The 23,948-nt window shown below is 41.2% G+C and overlaps 1 protein-coding gene and 1 long non-coding RNA gene across 2 annotated transcripts in view; one reads left to right on the top strand and one right to left on the bottom strand.

Moving 5' to 3' along the window:
• LOC124167328 overlaps positions 1 to 23,948 on the top strand; it is a 356,503-nt gene that overhangs the window by 300,249 nt on the left and 32,306 nt on the right. The window lies entirely within an intron of this gene.
• The window catches only part of LOC124167341, a 210,860-nt gene continuing 188,974 nt past the window's right edge, over positions 2,063 to 23,948 (bottom strand). Inside the window, exon 3 of the long non-coding RNA XR_006866661.1 lies at positions 2,063 to 2,220. This is a non-coding gene — a long non-coding RNA (uncharacterized LOC124167341). The remainder of the gene's footprint in view (positions 2,221 to 23,948) is intronic.

Raw genomic sequence — 23,948 nt, 5'->3', positions numbered from 1 at the left:
GTGCACGTCTTTAGTACCCCCTCTGCAGCCCTTAGCACAAAAAAGGCTGTGAACATGGTATAAAGGACCTTTTAATTCACTCGCCACAATGTTAAATGCGCGATAAAAACGTAACACTGTCACCCAATTAAGTTTAAGTTGATGTTAATAATGAAAGCAACCGACGAAGTTGTCTCAAAAGAAAACGGCTCATAATATTTCAGACCATGATGTGTTTCCCAGCAATTTTCGCCTCCTTTCTCTTGCATAAAGATCTCGTCTCGGCAGAGGAGTCATTGTTGTGACAAATCACATAAATTTTACCCTTGGAAACGAATGGAATTAATGCTTAGTGTCGGAAGAACCATTGGTCCAGGGCAATTAAGCCGTTTTATAACGCCATCGCTAATTTTTTTTCGGTGGAATGAAACTGGGATGTGTCCAGGTCTTGGGGAGCTGTCGCTCGTTTTTTTTCCAACGCACCCCAGCCCGCACTTCAGAGACACTTTGTATCGCACTGCTCTCCGCAGATGAGAACGCTTTTACCTCCCACCGAGACGCCGGGTTGTCACGAGCTGGAATTCGAAGTTCGTACCGCTGAAGCACAGGGGGTCGGAGCAGGAGAGGGAAAAAGAAGCAGTTCAGAAAGGGGACCTCGTTGTTGCACGAGCATTCATTTTTTTATCGGTCCATTCAACTCTTTTCCGAGCGGAAAAGAGGAACCTATTACTCTTCCCTGGTAGCTGGAAGTTATCTCCGAATCGAAATTTACAGCAGTCCTTTCCGGGAGTCGTTTTGGCTCCTGGGGAGTCTCCCGGGTGGGAGTTCGTGAGCGGCACGGTGCTCCACCCCCGACAAGCGAGAAGAGCCAAGATGGGAAGAGGTGCCCGTTGGGAGGAGTGGGGCCGGCTGGTAAGTTCACGCAAGCGCCGGTCGCAGAGGTTTATGAATTATCACCCTCGTGCGCGAGGCAGGCGTTTCAGATGGCGAAGGTATTGTCCCGGTCGGCGTTCGTGGCGGCAGCCGACATGGAGGGCCGAGGAAGAAGGGGAATGAGATGATATGTAAGGTGGTTCGGTTACCGAAGTCGATTCCAAATAGGCGATGGCCCTCCTGAGGTCTGTTCCACTCCTGAGGTGATCGGACTGGCGAAGGACAATTTGCCATGGACGAAGACCACGACGGATGAACAGAATTCTTTTTGCACTTCAAAAAATGTTTAAACTTTACCTACTGGTATATAAAATTTTGTTTTCCTCTTCTTTTTGACTATTTAATGACAGAGACTGTTTCAATTTACTGTAATAATTTCGAGTTTCGAACATAAAATTAGTTTGATTTGTTAATAATAATATTTTATAGATGACAAAACGCATGGAGACCGGTCGTCTTAATGATTTACTATAATAGCGTGGTAATTACATTTTATTTACCATAAAATGATAAAACGGCTCAAACTCATCGACGGCATTACTCTAACAACGTTTTAACTATGTAATTAGCAATTTATGGTGCCTTTTTTGGGAGATAAAAATGAGCTCTATCACCTTGAGCCTACACCTACATGAAGGAAGATGGTGGCAAATGTAGTTCAGGCCACGAAAAAGGGAATACGAGACGTGATACACGGTCGGAGAGGAGGGGAAACTTCTGGAGGAGGCAGGAGTTGAAAATGAAGCGTGTACTAAGCAGCGAATGAGTACTGAAAACCGTGATCGAGGAAAGGATGTTGAGTCAAGGTAGAAGGGTTAAAAGGAGAATAGGATTCGTTGATATATTAATAGGAAATACGACCTATTAAAGGGGTAAATTCAGCGCGAATGGGGAGACTGGACGAGATGCTTCGCATTATGTTCCATGCAAACCCACCTTAACCTGTAGAAAAATTTTAATTAAAAAACTGCATAAAATACATTTAATTGACTTCATATGTTGCTTTGAATTTTGTAAACGAAATAAATTGCAATTAATCTCTTGACAGTTGACACCCACAAAACCGAAACAAAGAGTAGGTAGTGATTTTAATCCTACTGATAATGCCTACTTTCGATTTAATTTAGTTTTTAAGTTACTCACCATTGCTGAACGCCGTTTAGGTGTTCGGAAGAATGTAGTTTGTGCCCATTTTACTACAATATGACCCTCGGGCGAATGAATCTCTCGGAAGTTGGTCCGTGGAATCCAGGACAGCCGCAAGATTTCACGCCGTGCTGCCTCTTCCCCGAAAGCATCATCGTTGCCCTGAGGAAAGGAGCCACGGTAATTATGCTCTGTGCATGTAAGCATCGGTCGGGATTTTCCGACCATCGAGGAGGCTAAAGTTCATCACCATAATGCTAAGGTGGAAAACCAATCAATCAAATCCCATCGCTGACCCCGATTGATCGATTGATTTGAATGCATTCACTGGTGCCGGTGAGTGAGAGAAACTGCGGCCTCTTCTGTCGAGAATAGAAGCCGGAAATTATCCGTCACCACTGGTATAGGTGTATTAAGATGGGACTGAGACCGCTACTTTGTGAGTGCGAAATGCTGAACAATGTAAACAGTGGGCGCTGGAAGGAGGAAGAGCTGATGGGTTGGCAGTTTTGGGGTATGATGTCCTCGACGACCTCTTCACTGCAGTTTTTTGAGGCAAACATTGATCAAACGATATATTTTATTATTCTGGGAAATATTTAAGTAAATGAAAGGTCGTGCTACGACCTTTCATTTACTTAAATATGTCTAACTTCCACCAATTGAAGCCTGAATCTGTTGAACTTATTCTGGGAAATGGCTGTAAATTAATTCAAACACAGTTCAGGAAAGCAAAATTGGAGTGTTTGTTTAATTATGAGATAAGCCATCAAAAACAAATAGCTTAATCAGGAAGAACTTCGGCCACGGTGGCGGGAGGGGGGGGATAAGTCCTCGCCTACCATACCGAAGGTCGTGGGTTCGAGTCCCGCCTGAATAGGTTTCCCCTTCCAGAACATGGGTGTGTGTGATCGTCTGTTGTCGACTGTTTCAACTCCCGGTGTAAAAGCGTCAATGTGCTGTTTTCGGCAGCAATTGCGATAAATAAAAAAAATAAAAAATAAAGAAGTAATAACCAATATTTACATTATCACAGTAAACCGCAAAGATGAGATAATATTATATTAGTGCTCGACATAAATAATTATGATTCATAAGTTCGCCGAATTCCCTGAAAATTTATGGCAATTGACTTTGGTGCAGTGTCTGAATCCCTCCTCTTTAATTACGCAAATCGGGTTCAAAAAATTTAATTAAAATGGTATAGCCTATTACCAACCCCTACATCACAATGCTTCAACCTTTAACAGCGGTTAAAATTTTTTGAATGAGATTTTCAGGATTTAAAGTTTCGAAGAAAGTAGAAGATTACTACCTAATTTATGACTTAATTGATAACGCAATGCCGTTAAAAAGTAGCAAAGCCTTTAAGAACACAACTCGCGTATCGCGAGGCATATGGTGCTCAATATAAGGATCAATTTTCCACCCTGTGGTTACCATTTCAAGGAAATAATGAAGATAATGTGGACGGGAATATTAAGTAATGGAAAAAAGAAGAGACTAGTGTCCGAGTAAGAGCATGGACGCAGATAGAGGCACCGTAACTTTTTGCTGACGTCACCACTGATCACGAAACGACCGCATTTAACGACGGGTTGCAATGGAAAAGCTATACAATCGCGATTGCCACACCCCCAATTCGGTACTGATAGGGCACTTTGTTGTGCATTTACGCTATCTTAATAAATAACAATTAACCATAGGACCACTAAAGATGTTCATGCTACACACTGATGTGTTTTTTCTTCTCTTCTCACAAATAAATCTCTTTTTCACAAATGGCGTCAAAACTACGCAAAGGCTGATATTGGCAAGGACATTTATGCGCATCTGGTAGAAGTTGAGGAATAAGGTGATCAAATGCAGCGTCCGATTCAGACGAAGAGATCCAGTTTTATAGTGGTGTTATGGGAGAGGGAATGGAATAGGAAGTTGTAGATGGAAGGAGAAGAGAAGATGGAACAGGAGGAGGTCCGGCGAGAGTTGACGTATGGCCTGCCGGTGTTGAGGGCCTCATTTGCCGGGGCGAGGGTGTGGTCGGGGCGGACTCCGTGGGACGGGTGGTCTCCTCAAGCGATCTTCCCCGGTGAGTGGGGGAGGGGGATAAATATCGCGGAGAGATAACGTAATCTATGGGATGAAGTTAAACTTTGTTTACGTTTTTCCCCGTCTTTTGGCGCCTTCCGCCTGCCGTTTTAGGAGTCGCTTCCTTGGGCCTCATTAAGTCCGCCTAGTATCGATCAAACTCGAAACGCTCCCTCTTAAGTGTGTGAGGGGGCTTTTAAGTGCCTTTTTGAGTGCTTCCATTTCGTCCTTTGAGATTTCTAGCCAAGACCTTTTAATCGAGAGACCAAATGAAAAGAGTGACGTCGAGATTTTCTTCTTCGTTTGCCGTTAAATATTATGGCACTGTAAATTATGTTCAACAATCATTCGCGGTGTTTTTACTTGAAAATAACTTCAATAAGCATTTATTTTTTTTCTTTTCGAACGTCGTGTAAATATTTAAAGCATTGCATACAAAATAGTCCGTACCCTAAATTCCCATGGAAATTTTGCTGTAATTCAAACCTTATCTAGTTCGTATTGCGAGACAATTAATGTACCATTTTCATGGGAAGTAACATTTTTTATATTTGTCTATTTTCGTAGATTAAGAGTATGAGAACTTTAGTTACCCGCATAAGCAAATTTGTAGAACTTGCAAGTTTCCGCATCAAAATGTCTTTATTTACTTCTGCATCAATGTTTAATCGATTCTATTGGGTAAGAAACTCTTTACCCATTCTAACAGGTATCATGGTCCCCTATCTGATGAAACCTACAGCTAAATAATTTTATGAAGGAACTATGCAATTGAAGAAATACAAAAGTCTGAAAGTGTGGAGAATGCAGCTCTTGCTATGCATCGAGGTGATCAAATAATGTAATTACCTCTTATGCTTCAAACATTGATAAAGGGCTTAAAACACCAAAAAGTAACTGTAATTTAGCTTAAATGGAGTTCTATAAGTACGTTTTCCAGCAATTTCAGAATAAATCAAATAATAAGCGTATGAGCCGTGATCTACCAAAGGGGCATTATGCCAGGGTGTATAATTTTATGAATGTTTACGTATGTTTCACAAAAAAACAGGAATGTTGATTTTTCTACGTTCATCAATTGCATATAACGGATTTTCACGATTTTTCAAGCATCACTTATTTAAGGTTTTTATCGTTCCTCCAAGCAGGTATTCTTAGATAATGCAGATAGTAACGAAAGGATAAAGCTTAAGAATACGGAAGTTACTTCTCCTTCTTTGTGCAGTTTATTAAGAGCGGCATCTATGTCCATAGAGGCAAAGATGTAGCATGTAAGGCCTCAATAACCATATCAGGCGGTAAGTATTTTTTTTACGGTTAAGGTGAAACAGAGGAGGGGTCTCCTCCTGGTTCATAATCACACAGTCATGGGTTTTATGGGAATTTTTTGTGTGCATTAGCTTAGAGCTGGTCCTATCATTAGGTTATTACGGCAATAAATATCTACGCTAACGAAAACGGTTGCGTAGGGCAGTGGCTACCCGCATTATTGAGTTCCCATTGTTTTTCCTGAACTAAACGGTTTAACTGAAAAAAAATTCGACCGCAAACTGCTGATGGAAATTATTAAGATGAGGAAAAACCACGTAATGCAGCCATCAGCGGTAATCCTACTTGATACCGCAATTAAGGCACATGAGCTTGCGTGGTGAGTGAAGTTCCGATAATGGAATGTGTGGTACATTTTTTTGTGTCGTGGGCTCATAAAACATCAGTAAAACTACAGCGGTGGTCGGAATGCAATAAAAGTAAGCGGCTCATAGTTCAGAAATGCTATAAATCTACAAGGAAGACACATTTCTTGCGCATAGATCTTTTAGAAGTGGCGTGGTGAGGTAATTATCCTCGGGAGATCCATGTTCCAATTAAAACGGCGATCACCAAGGGAGCAACTTTGATTGATGAACCGATGGACTGTCCTCCTGAATATTCTTTCAGAACTAGTTTTGCACATAATAATTCACCGCTGGAAAAATTTATTCGTACTCCTCCCTCGCCCTTCATGCACTCGTTTTGTCCATCACCCCACTTAGTGGTGTGGAAAACAAAGTTATTGGACATTAGTAGTCGACGAAGACCTTGCATGGTGTAAAAAAATATAGAGGAAAGACGATGCTCAGTGAGATAGGTTTATCCCACTGTTTCATTCCTCCATTTCGGTCTCGGATAATATATATGGTATTATATAATATGAGTTTGCTTCTCTAAGAATTGTTTTAATTATAGTGCATCAAGTCCATTTCTTTTGTAGAAATAAGTACAGGTATTTCTAAATTATTTGCTCCACGTGCACCAGTGGAGTCATTACGTACGTAACAGTATTACGTATTAGTGAAGCCGCGTACATCATAGTGATCAATTAATACCATGGAAAATTGTGCAATGAATGATGATTGGCCTATATTCAATACATTTAAAATGCCACCTCTGCAATTATTATAATTAAACCTACTAAAAAGCGTATCATTATCCTGTAAGAGCACAATGGATGGGCCTAAATATTCCAAATTAGAAATTTAAATTCCAAATACTTGGAAATAAATATTAGCCGTAGTTGCAAGAATTAATTTACATGAGCGTTATGGGAATTTTCAGAAGTAAAGCCGGCTAATGAGCTTAACGACCACAGTGTAATGCATTAAATTTCACTTCTGAGAACAAGTCGATATTTCTGAAAAAAATTCCTCCATGGCTTTGCTGCATATAAAGATATTTCTCATCCGCATCGTTATTTTAAAAAATGGATATAATTAATTATTATAAGATGGTAATTAAAAGTTTCAGAAATGAAGTACATGTACGCGGGACCATTGTACAGGAAATTTTTATTTATGAATCTGATATTCAACAAGGTAGCCTTCCAGCAGACAGCAATCAGTAAAAATGAATACTAAGAAAAGTTTACAATAAAATTGCACGAGGGACTATTCACCAATTAAAAAATATTTTCACTTTCAAACTTGACTGACTCTGGAAACCAGTGTTTAAAATAAAAAAAAATTGTCTACAAACAGCATTTTTACTCCTTTGAATTTGTGTCAACATTTTCATCAGCCAACTAAACAATTCGAGAAAAAAATTAAGCTAACACTCCCAAATTTTGCACTTGCTTTCCAGAAAAATAGTATTTGTAAAACTTTGGTAACAAACTGTACTTCGTTCTATTTAAGCAGTGTGTAGGAAATGAACCGCGATGAGAGTTGCTGGAGATAAAAACCTAATTCAGGACCGTTGTCATCAGTTTTCCCTTATGATTTCAGGCTTAACTGTGTGAAATCTTTCCTCTATGGGAAATTAAGAAATAAACTCTGCTGGGTTCACTAATGTATTTGAAATAGCACGATCCAGGTTTCATAACATCGTTCAGTTCTGACGATGTAACCATGTTATGAAACACAGGTCCAGCTTTTTCACATATATTAGTGAACAAAAAAAGTAAATTCTTCTATTTTCCAAAATTGATCCTGTTGATTATTATTAGTCACGCCACAGTTGTGGGCACCGTCTCGCAATGCAGAAAAACCTGAGATGGCGGATGAAGAGGCGAAAGAGCGGGGAAAGATGCAGCCATCAGCGACACCTGCTCCTCTGTCCGCCGCGGGCGCGGCGTCTTCCGCGAAGAAAGGTGTTTGCGCGCCTCGGTCGCCTCCCCAGACGTCGCGATCGCTCGCCTACCGACGTGAAAAACGCCCGCGGGGGGTCCAGCTCCCCTCGCGGAGCGCCCGTAATGGCTCGATGGTGGGCTGTAAGCCCTGGGGGAGCTTCATACGACTCGAAGGTTATCGACGGTGGAGAATGCGGGAAAAAATGGAGGAGAGGATGGTCCGAGCATAAGACCAGGTACGCAGGCAGATAGGTGCGCCTTATCATTTCCTTAATCATACTTGCATTTGGATACAGCATCTTGGTGAAAGAAAATTATGACTGAAACATTTTACAGATTTTATTTTCTAACCGACAAAGATATCAACTACTTTACAGTCTCTATCAGAGCAGGCAATTCCTTGTTTGATAACTTAAACTTTCAGAAACGTCACGATATTTATTTTAATTTTATCTAACACGGAGTTTCATAAAGTTATGCTTGACGTCATCAAGCCTATTTAAACATCAACACGTCATCATCAAATTATATATTCTATGATACGGTAATTAGCTACGCATAATTGTCACCATCACGATGAAAAGTCACTTCTTTACTGTCGTATGGAAAACATTTGAATGCACATTTTCTTTCCCCCAAAGTTTAATTTATGTTAGCTAGAAATGAAAGCCTTTGTAGTAGGTATTTACATTCCTTGAGAGTAGAAAAACACTCCTGCTTAGACAGTATTTATTGGCGTGTTGCTCATTTGCAACGGGTGGCATCGTCTTGAAATTTCCGGTATATTTAGTGCAGACTTTGGGAATATTTTTGTGTTCTGAGTTTGAAAATTTCCCATGGTAATTTCTCAATCTTAAAAATTTCAAATTCACTACTCTGATAATTGTAAATAGAGGGCTACTCGATAAACCCTGAAACTTTCAAAGAGGTTACCGAAGTTTTTAATGAGTTAAACGTCACGAAATAAGGAAAAATACCTTCAGTCGTGTGATAGTGCCGTGTCTTCTTTAGCAAAACCTCACGCAGCTCAAAAGAGATGATGCAACCTGATATAATGAGTGATGCTAGTGATCCAGGACATGCTCTTCATGAATCGAAGCTCTTCAGGGTCTCGTGTTGAGTACAAACACTCCGCCTTGGCAACGCATCTCCGGTTCGTACGATCTAACGTCCGAGCCTTTCCGCCTCGAGGCGAACAGGCGACGACGGACTCCAAAGCGGACGGTTGAGAGGCAAAACGTCCGGAGAGTAATATCAGCGGGAATAAATCGGTACCCTAAGGGGGACGTTCGGTGGAGAACCTCGCTCGAGGACTCTTTATAAGGCAAGGGGGACGGGTATGGGCGTGGTACAGCCTCATTATGCCCTCCCCTCTCCCTCCACAAGCCCCCGGGGTTTCTTTTTTGGTGCGGAGGAGCTGGACAGAGGATGTGGGGCTTGGGCGGATACCGCAGCGGGAGCCCCCGAGGAGGTGGACGGTTCCGCCCGGGGCGCCTCCAGGCCCGTCTCCGGCCTTCCTCCGCAGCACCTGCGCGCCTTCACCTGCCCTTCCTCGCCCCGGGCCGCCACCGCCCCACTCTCTTTGCCCCACCTGGGTCTCTCCTCATCCCAGTCTCCCGCTCGTCCATCATCCCTTCCTCATTACGCTTTATTATTATACTCGCTCGCATGCCTTCGGACACTTTGGACCGCGTACAGATTAGTGTGGTCATCTCTCTCTCTCTCACACACACACACACACACATACGTGGAGGCTGGAGGGTTTTCGCGTGCATCAAAAAGCGCTGCTCCGTAAAGGGTGAAAAAAATGTGTTGTTCGGAGATGTATTGGATCGCATAACTCTCAAAGTCATTTTGCTTGGATGTCTTCCCCTGCGCGCGTCCATTTTATTGCCCTTCCAGGAATATCTCGACCGCTCTCATCGCCAGAATCATCGCGTTCTCAAACTTGGCGAATATGATAAATGTTTTGCATTTTACTGAAAATAATACCTCAAAAATAATTAATGACCAGTTTGGTTGTCAGTTAGCATCATTTGATTTAAGCACTGTTTGAGTAAGCGAATCTGTAGGAGAGTCATTCGTGATAAGGATATCCTTCTGCAGAATTTTCAAAATACCAAATCGTATTTATTTTATCATGCAGCCTTAAAGGTGAAAATAATTATTTGCTAAATAAATGGGTGGATTACTGATGGAATAATAAGCATATACCTACGCACGATTTAGCACTGAAGAAAAATAGTATTGCATCCAACGAAGCGTAAAATTGCAATCACACGGATGACTCCGAGTGTATTTTAGACAGAAAGCAAAAATAAAGCAGTTAGTGAGAACGACCATCTTGCGGTGAGGACAATCAGATTTTGTGGCAAATGGTTTATGGCTAATATTCTTCTCATTAGAGCGGTGATCACGTCACCTATCGCTGTAAAATTTCACCAATCTTTTGAGTTCAATCCTAAATCCCTAGGGTAAGCTCAATCAAAGACGCAGCAAGCGGGGATAAACCCCCCCCCCCCCCAGAACTCTAAAATTTTTTAAAATTAATCCATTTTACTTAGTTGGATAACTATTACTTATAGAATAGTGTAAGGATTAATAAAATAACCCTCAGAAAGGCGTAAAACTCACCACTTTGAACCATTTATCTAAAAGAATTCTGGGAGGGAAACCGCAACTCCCGTATTTCATACCCCCAGTATTAGTTGCTTCTAAACCCCTCCTCCCCTGTCTTAATTCTTTGCTGCGCGCCTGGCTCCCATCACTGCCTTTGAAACGCAAACTCTTCCTCGTAATTATCTCCGATTCATGGAATCCCCCTCGTCGCCCTTTAAAAGGCCCGTTACCTGTTGGTATCACTGTTAATCAGTGATACCAAAAGTGTCATCCCCTACTTCAATTACGATGAATGGATTACTAATCGCTACCCATTTCAGAGCTTTAGTTTCACTTATCTATTAAATTATTGTATTCGTTAAGATGGAGTGTTTTGAAGATTATCCCTGCCTGCTTCCCATCTCAATACGTGTTTACCTTTAAAATTTTAAAAAATTGCCGGCCCTGGCAGTGGCGGGGTAAAGTCCTCGCCTGCCAAATCGTAGGTCGTGGGTTCGAATCCCACCAGGGTAGGTGGTCCCTATTCAGGCCATGGATGTTTGTGTCGTGATTTGTTAATCCTCCGTTGTATAGGCCTGAATGTGCTGTTTACTGGGAAGTTGGAAATAAATAAAATAAAGTTTGATCATCGCCGGCCTCCGTAGGTGCGGGTAATCACCTGAGTAAGTTGCCCCTATCCAGAGAATGGATGTTCCTGTACGTTTAATAGTTACATATAACCAAACGGATGTAAAAGTCATGTTGAATAAAAACGTTTGGGCTATATCGCCGCGTCACTTATTGGGTGGCACCAATGTTTCCCGACCGATGCTGGTCGCTTTCTCAGAAGCCAAGAAGTGACGCGGCGGCATAGTCCAAAAGTTTTTATTCAACATGACGAGTACCCGCGAAATTTTCAACGAAGAATTACGGATATAAAAGGCCAATTGTGCTTTTTTCGGAGGTGCAGGAATAAATAAATAAGATACACAGTAATGCAACTCCTTTGACCTCTGTTTACAGACTCTCCTAGTCATCCTCTCTTTCCGCGCTCACCATACATTCTTTCCTCTTACGTTTTAAAAATCCTCTTCTCGCTCAGCACTCGATCCCCTCCTAAACATTCCCTCCGTCCCCGGTATTCAAACCTAAGCCCAGCGCGTGGAAATCCAACACTGAAATCGAATCGCGAACTCTATCCTTGCAAACGTGTCCGATTCTCGCATTCCCCCTCACCGCTCTCCTATTGGATCATTTCCCTTCTCTAGCCGGCGATGGGAGGAAAGGCTTCCCCCGCCACGCCTCCCATTGCCCCCGCGGAGCGGCGGGGGGCCCGTGCGGCGTCTCTCATGTGCGTTGAGCCCCCGACTATTCCTCGCCGAGATGACGACCGTGGTGACGTTATCCGCGGGGATCAGGACGCCGAGGGGTGCCGCCTCCCTTCGCCATTTCCCTCTCTTAAGACTCCCCGAGAGGAGGAAGAAATGCGGCACGCGTTCCAGGGAAGAATGCTCCCCTTCGCGCGTTTTACGGCGCGCTTCCGCGTGCGGAGTCGAGTGCATTTCCAGAGAGTCACAGCCAGCGGCAGGTGCGTCTCTTCTCAGTCTCACCTTTCCCGTTCCGAGGAAAAAAGCTCATTCCTCTCAACTCATCATAGTCTACGTTTCACCACGGACCGAAATAACCCAGCTCGAATGTGGATTGCGCCGCAATCTAAGTTCAATGCCATTTTGTGGCTAACATGTGGGCTTTTCATTGTAAACTTAGCACTGTTTAGCATTTTCGGCTTCACTTTGTGGATATTTATTGAAATAATATTCACTTAGTGCATTTTATCTGACAATTTTTTTACCAACCATGGATTCGAAACGTATTACATTACCAAGGTTACCTCACTATTAGATACCTTAGTCATGACATGAAGTTTCGAAACCATGGCTAGCAATTAATAGCTAGGGTAGAATTTACGAAGTTAATTTTCTGCTAAAAATCTGCTACCTGGAATTATATACAGCCATTTTATTGGAAATCATATTTTTTTGACACAAGGACTTAAGTTTATTTTTTATATTATTGAAACAGAAAACAGTGCATATGCCATCAAACCTTCAATACTCGGATTTATATTTCAGAAAAAATGTAAACGAATTGACGAGGAAAAATTGCGAACCTGGTCATTTTACGGCGGGTAACCCAGTGTGAAATGTGGAAGCGAAAGAAGGCATCGAAAGAAAGGCGATTGTATCGAAATTATTATGTTCATAATAAGCTCAAAAGAATATGGGCAATATATTTACCACAGCCGAGCAATTAAATCAATTTTAGGTCTGAAGCAAAAAATCCATTGGCCTTAAGAACATAATAAATCCAAAGTTAAAAAAAAAATGAATCGGCACCTGTAAAAATGCGTTGAAACTATTTCCATGACATTTCGGGTGAAAGCAAAGGAAATTTATTGCTAAACAAATTGAGATCATGTTTAGAATTTCATTGTATTCACCACCACTTTTTTTGGTTGTGAGGGGGGAAATGTTTATATTTTCTTAACTTCGGTTTGCCGGCTTCTCGCGTATGAAGCAAAATCACACGAGACTCTTCGGAACTTTGGTCTACCGTGACATGTTTGTGGTTGCTTCGGAAACAGAATTGGTGGGAGCGAGAGGGTGAGGGAGAGGTAGACGTTATTTTTAAGAGGGGGGGGACAGAGGAAATAGAGGGAGGATGGGAGGAAGTCGATAGAAAAAGACGTATTCATTCCGTCTAACCCGAGGCATCATATTCGGACCAACCGGGCGCCCCAAAGTATAGGGTATCGACGGAAGGGAAATCCGGAGGCGGTTAATAAATGAATAACGCATTCGACCACGCAAAAAATGACAAATGATATGGATCGAAGCGGGCGAAAACCACTGGCGGAAGCTTCTTCAGCGCTAATTGACAGCCCCCGCCGCTCCTCGCATTCCCCTCCCGCAAGGCTCCTCGTCGTTGGATCACTCATTCCCGAAAGCACCGCTTGCTACATTTTCATCTATAGATTACGATCTCCAATCCTCGTAAGAATCCAATTCAGAATATGTCATTGAGCCTCGATCTTTGAGGGGATTTTTTTCGTATCGTTGATTTTTTCACTTTGGAAGACACGTTGCACAATTTTTCCCACTCTGAATTCTCGCTCACAGAAAAAAAACTAAAGAAGGTTTCTCATTTCCTCCTCCCGCATGATTCACATTGGATCGCCACTTTCAAAAAGGTCATTCTTATGCCTGCAGGCGAGCATCTGGAAGTATTTCTAAATTACTAGGGCAACCATTATAAGTCATTCCATGGAAGGGACCTCGGTAGGGGCGAAAGGTGGCCAACCTCGGGGTTCACAAAAAACATGATAATTTTTCGTGATTACGAGACGATCGATCAAACGATGATCAGCTCTTTGTTTAGAATTTGTGATATTTTGAATTTTTATTTATGGCCGAAGATATAAATTGAACGCCAATATCATAGGGTTTACGATGGAGGCCGTCAACCATGTTTTTACGTTAGATATTCAGAGTTGAGAATATGCAAACGAGTTTAATCTTACTTTAACGAATGGAGGGACGTAATTTTATTCTCCATGAGATAATTTTTCAATTAACATTCCCTTAGCATACTACTAACGAATTGCTATTACTGTCGTTCATGCGGCTAAAATTTAGGACCCACTAGTAACCTATTTTTAGTCATGATAGGTTGAAATATAAAATACTTCACATCATTTCAGCCATCAAATTGACTACATTCTTGTCAACATACTTGCATTTGACCTGAAATCAGAGTCATGCCACTGAAATTTCTATGAGGCCTAAAAGAGTGCAGGTTTGCACGTACATGGAATATTATGAGTTATTAAATCCACCCTTCGTTCCCGTGATCGGAATCCACAAAAAAAATCAATTCATTTGAATGAGTTGCTTGCTTGGTCAAGATGCTTAGTCACTCCTTTAAGGCGCAGGGGGTAAAACCTCTACCCCGGTCGAGGCCCGAGGGTGATATTGGCCAGGTGTACTGCTACTCGGTAGGTCGTATTCACCCACTACCTAGGTATTATTGATACATAATTTAATGAGCTTAATAAATAAAAATTGTTTCTTTTGGTTTATATAATGCATAAAAGCTATGAATCAATGTTAGGATCCAACCGCAAGAGGACGAAATTCCCTCCTTTTCTTAAAAAAAGGCTCTGTCAATGAGATGCGTGGCATCAATAATACAATCTTATACAGTTACAACACAAATTTTACAGAAAGCTCCACTTAAGCTATCGTCGCTGTATTTCAGGAATAATTCCATTACCGGTTGCGATTTGCGTATAAGTATTTTGGCCGTTCAAAATTGGATATTTATTCAGTGGAAAGCACGATGGGCATATCATCTCGATAGATGAATACCCGAGCACATTACATCCCTACCTGTGGGTATGGGAGGATGGAGTCCTTGCAAAGTAAGAAAGAGTCAAGGCGCCTGAGGGATGTGCTGGGTAGGAATGGATCAGTACAACGGAAGGGCTACAGTGGGAAGTGGATAAGTCGAATGCCTTTACCGAATACTGCAACCGAAAGCGGAAAGCTAAGATCCTGAGGGAGGCTCATGATGTTCAGAATCGTTTGGCTGCAGAATCCTAAAAAAGGGAGTGACAATGGGGTAAACCTACAAGTAATCCACAACATTATCTAGAGGGTATACAGGTGAGAGGTGAAGAAGCTGAAGACGAGGGAGAGAAAAATTTAAAAGAAAACATTATGATCAGCAGAATAAAATTACCGATGACTTCTGATATCTGATGACTCTGTGCAATTATTTATGAAGCTGATATTATTTTAAAAGATGAGAGCATGATCTCAATTCATTGAAGTTTTAGGAAAGATAAATATTTTTAAATTCTTGATATCATACTCCCCATCCTGTTTGGGCATCCACTGAATGATATTCCTGTGTTTCATTCCATTAATCACGGAGGCCTTGCATGCAATAATGTGAATAAGTGTGGATTATATTTAGTCCCTATGGATACCATAACCTATAACTCAACTCTGCTGGATGTGCTCCCCCATTCACATCCTTCCTTCAGCTACAATCAAGCCTTAAGGGTTTATGGTCCGTTCTCGCAGTTTAGAGTTCACTTTTTCCCTTACGGACTCTTACCATCAATGACTCGAGCAATGAATGTTCTTTCATTTTCGTTTCCACACAAATAGACTACGGTATAAAAACCCTACTAAAAATACGACTTTTTTTTAAATTTCGTGGGAGAAACAGATCATCGCTCGAAAATGGAGACGGAATAATTCCTAGGAAAGGGAATGTCATGTTTACGAGCGGCCATTTGAATGGAGAGCGGGAGGAGATCACAATCACTCACGCCGTGGGGGATGGTTGGCTCTTTGGTGAGTCTCTCTACAATGCAGCCCCGGGTGCGGCTCGCTCAGCCCAAGTCCATCTTTGAGTCCCCCTCCTGCACCCCCCTCCTACCGCTCTCATTCTCCTTTTCATCTCCTCGACGGGTGGGAGTGTGCGAGAGAGTCTCGGAGATAGACCTCTTTCTCTCACACCACGCACTCCTCTTTCTCCCCCATACACACAGTCTTAATCTCTCTCGCAAACCCTCACAAAAACCACCCGAACCGAACCAATCTCCGAATAAAAACATTCAAAAACCCTCTCTCTCTCTCTCTCTCTCTCCACTTAGGCCCCTCCGTATAATTCTCCTCTCGGCCGCCGTTCTCATCCGAGAAGGAAAACAATTCCTCGGGCATGGTCTCTTTCTCCCTTCATTCCCTCTTCTCGAACGAGGGCAAAAATGGAAAGGGTTGTTCCGATGCCTCTCGGCCCAGGGTCCCCTCCGCCATTCTTATCCCGTGCCGCCCTCGCCGATTCTGCGGTCTCTCGGTCGTATCCTTACTTCTGGACGGGATGAAAATGGGTAGGTAGGACTTTACACTTATCGTGCGGATGATGAAGATTCTCTTCATTTAGGTGCGTCAATTTCAATAAAATAAAGTTGGTTTAACAACAATAGTTCCTTCAAATTGACACATATTTTCAATCTCCACACCTCAACCCACATACGTCATTCCTCTACATTTAAGTACGTAACGTGATGAGTTTCGTTGGGGTGTGGCGACTCGATGCTTCAGTCATGCTCGGGTGTTCTTTATTATCCATTACTATTTTTTTGGTGTAACATTAAGGTATGCCACCAAAGCAATTTCTTAATGGAGGTAAACTTCTGACAGGTTCTATAAGTTAATTTTTTAAACGAATCAGGGTATTTCATCATTCCCTACTCTGAAGAGCTTTTATCGGGTGTTTTTAAAAGAAAAATAGTGAATATAGCTGCGTTTTACTTTATCCTACTGAATGTTGATGTTTCATGTTAAATACCTCACTTTTTTCGTATTGTATCAGTCATCAAAGTTCGTATCGATACCTAGGAACTCATTTTGAAATGATCGTTAAGTTCGGGCCACAGGGGAACAGCATCAGATACCATCTATAAATACTCTGAAAGAAGAGCAGGCAGAGATGTATGTATAGCATATCTTAAAATTTCGATGGCTATTGTAGTACCATCCTTCTTAGGTGGGGCAAGGGAAAATTAAAAATCAAGTTTTCAATAAAGTTTAGCAAAGGATGGGTTTAAGATTGAAGTATCACTGCAATTGTACATTGACTAGAGAGTTAAAATATATGACGTCAATAAATATGCATGTATTTTGTATACATGTGCGTTAAATTTTGCATATTGCTTGACAAATATCAAATCTCACTGAATTTATTTTTTTCAGAATTTTTTTGAACTTTTCTTTAGAGACCCTATGAGATATATTTTCGCCTAGAAATGGTAGAGTGCAAATTAAATTGCGGCCATTATTTTTTAGTATTTGAGCCGTAATTCTCCTGAGTGACCTGTACAAGTGTGGAATACCTCTCCTGGTATACGTATGGTATGTCATCGATTCTTCGTCAGAATTACTTTATATTTCTTGATAATGAAGGAAAGTTATCTTCTTTTTCATATCCCTTTTTTGGACACTTCCCTCTAAGAATTCGTTTATCCCTGGTCCAGAATTAGCCACGTCAACCATACTAGTTAACGGTACGAGGGAGTTTGGTGTTCCGAGAAGAGATATCACATTTTTTTCCTTACTCTCTTCTCATTCAAAGCACTCAGGTTTATTAACATTTTGGCTTAATGTACCCCTTGGTGAGATTAGGTATCTTCAGAACTCAGTTCGGAGGTCAACAGAGTAGGAAGTTTATAACACGATTTTTTATGTTTTTTTTTAAGCTCAGTCAGGAGCTACTTCAAGTTTTGAAGACAGTCTTTGTGTCCTTTGTATCACTCTCCTTTGTCATCTTCTTAAGAGTTTTTAATTCGTATTTTTATCTTGTAAATGTCAACTTGTCATCTTGTCTTGTCATCCCACCTAGGCGTTATAATGACCCTGAGGATTGAAGTTTTTTCACATCAAAGGGTGCTACTCTCTATAGTCGGTAAGCATAATCTATGCTTCGTTCACGTTCTCATTTTAATATTGAATTGTAAAATATCAAGTTTCGGCAACATTTAAAATTAAAAAGTTAAAAATATGAAATTTAATGAAATCAGAAAAAAATAAGACTCGCAAAAACTTTTTTGACTCATGACTTACTTTTACTCGCCGAGGTTAAACTCAAAAATTTCTTTGAAAAGGCGAGAATTCGACACCTCAAAGACTCGGAGACAAGCGTATAAATATAACAGTTCTTTGATTGGCTGCTTTCAGGTTATCTCCCACGTCTGTTCATCCCAGACGACGATATGTTTCACAAACGTTGCCGTTTGCTTCTTCAGGTCCGAAGTTCTTCTTCCTAGAAGGAGAGAACCTGGAAGCAGCCAATCATCGACACCACTCCGCGGAAGCCTTCTTTCCAGCATCGCATTTCTTTGTTTTCGTGATCAGTTAATCCCCTGAGACACCACGTACTTCAAGAATTCATGTTTTTGGGTATCGAAAGGCTTCACCCAAGATTAGTATCCCAAATTTTCTTTGAATGGTAGCTAAGAGCTCATCTGTGTGCATTGTTGAGGTAAAAAATATAATAATTTTTATCGCAATTTTAGGAAATGAACTTCCGTTAGAATTTTGCACTTACAAGGGATTACATCCCTTGTAAGTGCAAAATCCTTGACCTTTGATTTTACAAAATTTTACTTATCATGTAATTCTTTGAACAAAAAATACCTAATAGGTACCTCGATTGAAAATGCCATTGGATGTCCTTAGGTCATTCAAGGCCTTTTGAAGTTTGCTGACAAATCTTCAGCTGCCGACTCAGACAGACCCACGACCCTACTAACCCCCCGGAAGAATCAACCAGGCCTCGGTGGCAGGGCGAAGTTCGACGACTGTGGATGGGAGAGTGGGGGAGGAGAGTGGGGTGGAAATGGATTTCTTGCCCCACAGGAGATGGCTTGGAGGGATTGTTCGCGGTGATTGGAGTCGTGCTCGCGTCGATCACGAATCTTGCCCATGCCAGCAACCGCTCTTTCCTCCAACCCCCTTCGCCTCCTACACACCCAGGCGCGCCGCCTCAATCTGTATTCCCCCGTATCCAGTAATCATGGTTTAATTGTCGGGCGGAGGAGAATGGGGCCCCTGCCTTTTTGCTCTTCTTCTCGCTGACTGACTAGAATGAGCTGATTGGGCGGGCGGGGAGGGGTTTTGTCCGAGGGCACACACACACACCACGACTTATTCGCAAAGAGGCGGTGAGAGTCAAAAGGTTTTTCGTTCCCCATCATATCCCCCCACCACAATGGCTTTTTATATGGCATGCCCCCTTCCCCCCAGGGTCACAAAGAGGAGAAAAAATAGGAGCTTTGACACACAAAAGGGATTCTTGCTCGTGGCCCTGGCATTTAAAATTTTCGGGTGATATTATTGTTTATTTTTCATGCAGTTTCAAAGGGATTTAATGCATTTTTTTGTTAAATTAACGTTCAATGTTGCATTTGTTTCCTTTTTTCTTTAAGCACACCAAGTGCACTTTAGAAAGAACGCTGGAATTTTATTATGTGCGCCCAAATGGAGTTATTTACAATCAGCATTGATTTATTTCATAATCACTCGGGTAAATGAAGTCATTTTTTTGCTTCGATACAAAGTGCGCAAATTGTCATTTCAAAGGGTCCACGCGAATGTCCCACTCACTGGTGTTAAAGACTAATTTTTTTAAAACAAAAGATATCTTAATTTTCTCAATTATTGGAAATTTCTCAATTTTCTGAATTCATTATTGTCCAAAATCATGTTGTGTCACTTTATAGCCACGATATGCTTACTGAAAAACAAATATATATTTCCGTGAATATGTGAACATTTTACTGGTGTCAACTTCTTTCTTGTCTACTAACACTGCTAGCTACAGTGATCATACGACTTTTCAATTTTACTTTTTTCATTTCATAATCATTCCATTTTCGTATTATAATTTGCAACTTAAATTGCGTCTCTCGAGAGAATTTTTTTTTTTCAAAATATAGCTAAGGCATTTCGTATATCACTCAGAACTGGTGTAATTTAACTGTCTCAGCTGTATTCATCGCCGTTATTTTTGTTCCTAAAAACCCATGAAAAACAAGTAGTAAGTATTAGATAGAATAACAACAAACACTGCATGATAGTCTTAGCTCTTTCTTTCTAACCCGTCAAGAGTCTTAATGGTCGCTCCAGCAGTATGTTCTGGCAAGCGAAAGATATCTACCCTGGGGCTCGTGAGTACTGAGAAACACGTCATTCCAATCTCATTAACAGACTTTGCATGTGGCAAAGAGCCTCAACCTTGTTCTCTTCTAAAATTATGATTAATCTACTCCCCAAAAAGAAGGACGCGATGATAATTAAAATTTATATTTTTTGATTAAAAAGTAATAAATAAAACCTTAGTTATTTTTTTGCCTTCTCATCATTTACGGATAAAATGTCCCTTGTCGTCAATTGCAATTAGCGTCGTCACCTGATTGTTTTACGAGCAACGGCCATAAACTTCGTTCCAAGTAAAAAATAGCCATCAAAATTGTGCCGCTCCGTTGGGTCATTTATGAAGTCGGACCGCTTCTGTGGAGGGCTATACTCCATCCCAACTATCTTCATCACTTTTTTTGCTGCCCCCCCCCCCCTCCCACATTCCACTCTTAAGTTTTTGGCCGGGCGACCTCTTTTTCGGGGCAGCTTTCTTGAGCAACCTCACGCCAGCGCGTCCACTCATTAACACTGCCGTGGTCAACAGGTTAATGGTGGTGGACTCGAAAAGGCGAGAAGATGGTGATTTACTGGAGGACTGGTCTGTTATTTTCCCGAGTTATTCAAGACACTTTATCGATGTTTTGGGTTGGGAGAAAATCGCGGAGGTAGGATAACAGCCTTATGAAAGTGTGGATGGAAAATTGATTTAGAATATATGAGTTTCCGAGTGACTGATGAACTCTCAATTTAGGGTATATTTATCATTCCGAGAAGTGCTAATTGGCAGACAAACATGGAGAGGTGGATTTATTCCTAGCTTAGTTTATCCCTTCAATTGGTGAAAGCTGATCGCATGTGTAAACGACGTTTGACAAGCCTTGCTACATATATTTGAGGTAAACAGGGGTCGCTAACCGGCCGGGTATGCTTCCCTTTCTGGGCTTCTTCAAAGCAAGCAAATTGTTTATTAACCTTTTTTGTCCCCACGCCAGTGTCAACATGGTACATAATTGTATCGCGAACGAAAAAAAAGGACGCGCATGCATGAGAAGGCATGCGTCATACGAGCTGAAAGTTTTTATAAATGATGAACGTATCGGCAATTAAACAGAATCAAAATCAAGGAGATTAAATAACATACGTATCCAAACTTTGATAATTATTAATTTTGAGACCTAACTTTTCAGGATGCCATGGAAAAATGAGCACTATTCAGATACAATAAAGTCAAAATCGTAGTTCCTATTAATAATTTCTTATGAGTCATGTTATTGCGTAAAACCTAGCGAAATTAACTCCTCTCCTGGGATGACTTTTAAGCAAAAAAAGATTTCTCTGCATTCGGTCCCACTGCACCAATGTTGCGTATTTAAATACACTAAGATCTAAAAAGGGGCAGTGCACACACATGATCATCACACGGGTTAAAAAAGATGCATCCAACTGTGAAAGGAGGACATCTTGTTGATCTAGGAGGAAGAATCGAAGGCAATGTGATGGGCAGACCCAACTTTTTTCATTTAACGCTGGCAGATGGCATCAACAAATGGAGACATTTTTGTAAAAATAAAGGCAAAAACTTGGAATATGACTACCTAGAAGTCTATTTATTATCAAGTGCATAGTTGTGGAAAAGCAATGAATCACGCGTTTCATTTCCGTGAATTTTCTTTGAAATTCCATGGTCATCGGAATTATAGAATCTTACTTTGGGTCTTTGATATAAATAATTACTTTTCCATTCTAAGTTATTCACAATCGTATCTCATCTTCGGCGATTGAATCCCACGAAAAATTAAGTTTTTTTTTATTGGCAGATGCGTTGTAATGACATTATCCCTCCCATCTCTTGGGTTTATTTCTAACTTAACGGTTATTTCCTTATCCCTTTCCGTCTCACCACCAGTGTCCGCTTGGTACGTAAATGCAATCGGATCGAAACGGTTGAAGTGCACGCAGATGATCGTCAGGCGGGTTGAGAGGCATCTTACAGGAGGTAAACGGAGGGCATCTCTGGGATTTAGGGGAGTGGGAGGGAGATAGATACACAATGCGGAGGCACGGTGCCAAAAGGAGTGGTGGGAGAGCCGTGGGCGCAATGTGGCGGGGGCAGCCCTGGGTGATTTGTGCGTCTGGCGTGCGGGGCACTCTCCGCGGGCGCCAACTCCTCCTCCCCGCGTCCCCTCTGCCACATCACACACGCAAGGAGACATGGCACCATCTCAACTCTCGCACAAGGCAGAATTATAATTTACCTCCCGCAACATCACAATTTTTAAAAAAATATGAGAGGAATTTACGACATCAATCCTTCAAAAAAACACGTATCTAGACCATTTATTGACGATTATAATTCCTTATTTCTCGGAAAATCGTTCTAAAAATTGCAATAACATCACCATTATAGTCAATATTTCGCTTTTTTATTTCAAATACTTTCAGGGCTTCCGAAATTATTAATGCAATCGATCAAATTGGATGCAGTTTTTGCACCTTCACGGACATGTTGTGACCGGAGCAGTAGAATATGAGCGAATTTTCCTCCGTTGAATTTATCCACTGTTTTAAATAATAATTTAACTAGCTCAAGCATAAATTTATGTCAAGGAAATAATCCGACCAAGCGTACGAGAAATAATAAACGACATTTATTTCTACATCAATTAAATTCTTGGTTATATTTCATTTTACTGATTAAATATATACTGCCTACTCAACATGGCGTGATATTGAACTGATATCTTAATTTTTTTCAGTTTTTTTTACTATTTTGAACTTCTTATGATATCTCACAAGCATCACATATGAGGTAGCGAGAGAAATGGCAGCTTCTAAACTCTTGGGGAAAGGGAGGGATAATAATTTCCTGCCCACCCCATTCCCTTTTTTTATAAATATAAGTAGAATGGATAAGGGAGTGGCCTCATGGTGCTAGCGCAGCACGGTCACTATTTTTGAAGCGACGCACGGCGGCGTGGAGATAACATAAATCGCTCTAGGGACGAGTTATAAAGGCGTCCGCCCGCTCTTATTCTCCCAGAGTAATCTCCCACCTCCTCCCTCTACCTCTCTCTCCTCTTCTTCCATTAGCTTCGACACTTGACCGTATCGGGGGCGGTGTGCATTTGTGTACCTTTCGCGAACAACATCGTATTTTTCTTTCTTCGCGGGCACTCGTGCTCCGTGATAAGGAGTCATTACTTTATGGAATCAAAAGAAATTTATCATTTGCTATTAATAGGAAAGCCTTTAATTTTTGTCAATTTGGGCTTAAAAGAGCAAGCAAAAAAGTTTCACGGAACTGAACTATTTTTTTAAAAGAACAGAACCCAACACCAAATAAAAGCTACTGAGGGAAATCGTTGAAGTATTCAATGGGATTAAGACCTGCCACGTAAAAAAATTGACTTTAATATAATTAAGCTCACAGTGAATAATTGGCCAAGTAATGTAAATAACAGAGAATCGTGGCATTAGTTAAGCATAAATGTAAACATAAATATACATTATTCCAGACTAAGACATGACCCTATCTTTCCATACTTCAATTCGTGGTTAATGAATGACCCGCCAATTTTCGTTAACCTTTGCATGGTAGGGTATGCATGGCTTTCTATGGCTATTCTTAGACACTTCTCCCATTTGACTTTGGATCTTTCCATAAAGGGACAATAGAACAAAGATTTTCCATTCGGGTTGCTTGATATGTGCCTCACTGGACGCTACAAGATTCATCTTCAAACTCTGCTCCCCTGTTTCGTTAGCGGCACTTGTAGTGGTAGGGATAAGTTTCTTGATATCAACTCGCAGAGATTGTCATCAAAAAAATTCAT

The sequence above is a fragment of the Ischnura elegans genome, chromosome 1 (genome assembly GCF_921293095.1).
Source record: "Ischnura elegans chromosome 1, ioIscEleg1.1, whole genome shotgun sequence".
Classification (NCBI taxonomy): domain Eukaryota; kingdom Metazoa; phylum Arthropoda; class Insecta; order Odonata; family Coenagrionidae; genus Ischnura; species Ischnura elegans.
Note: the sequence above shows the minus strand (reverse complement) of the source record. Positions and strands in the feature narration are given on the sequence as shown.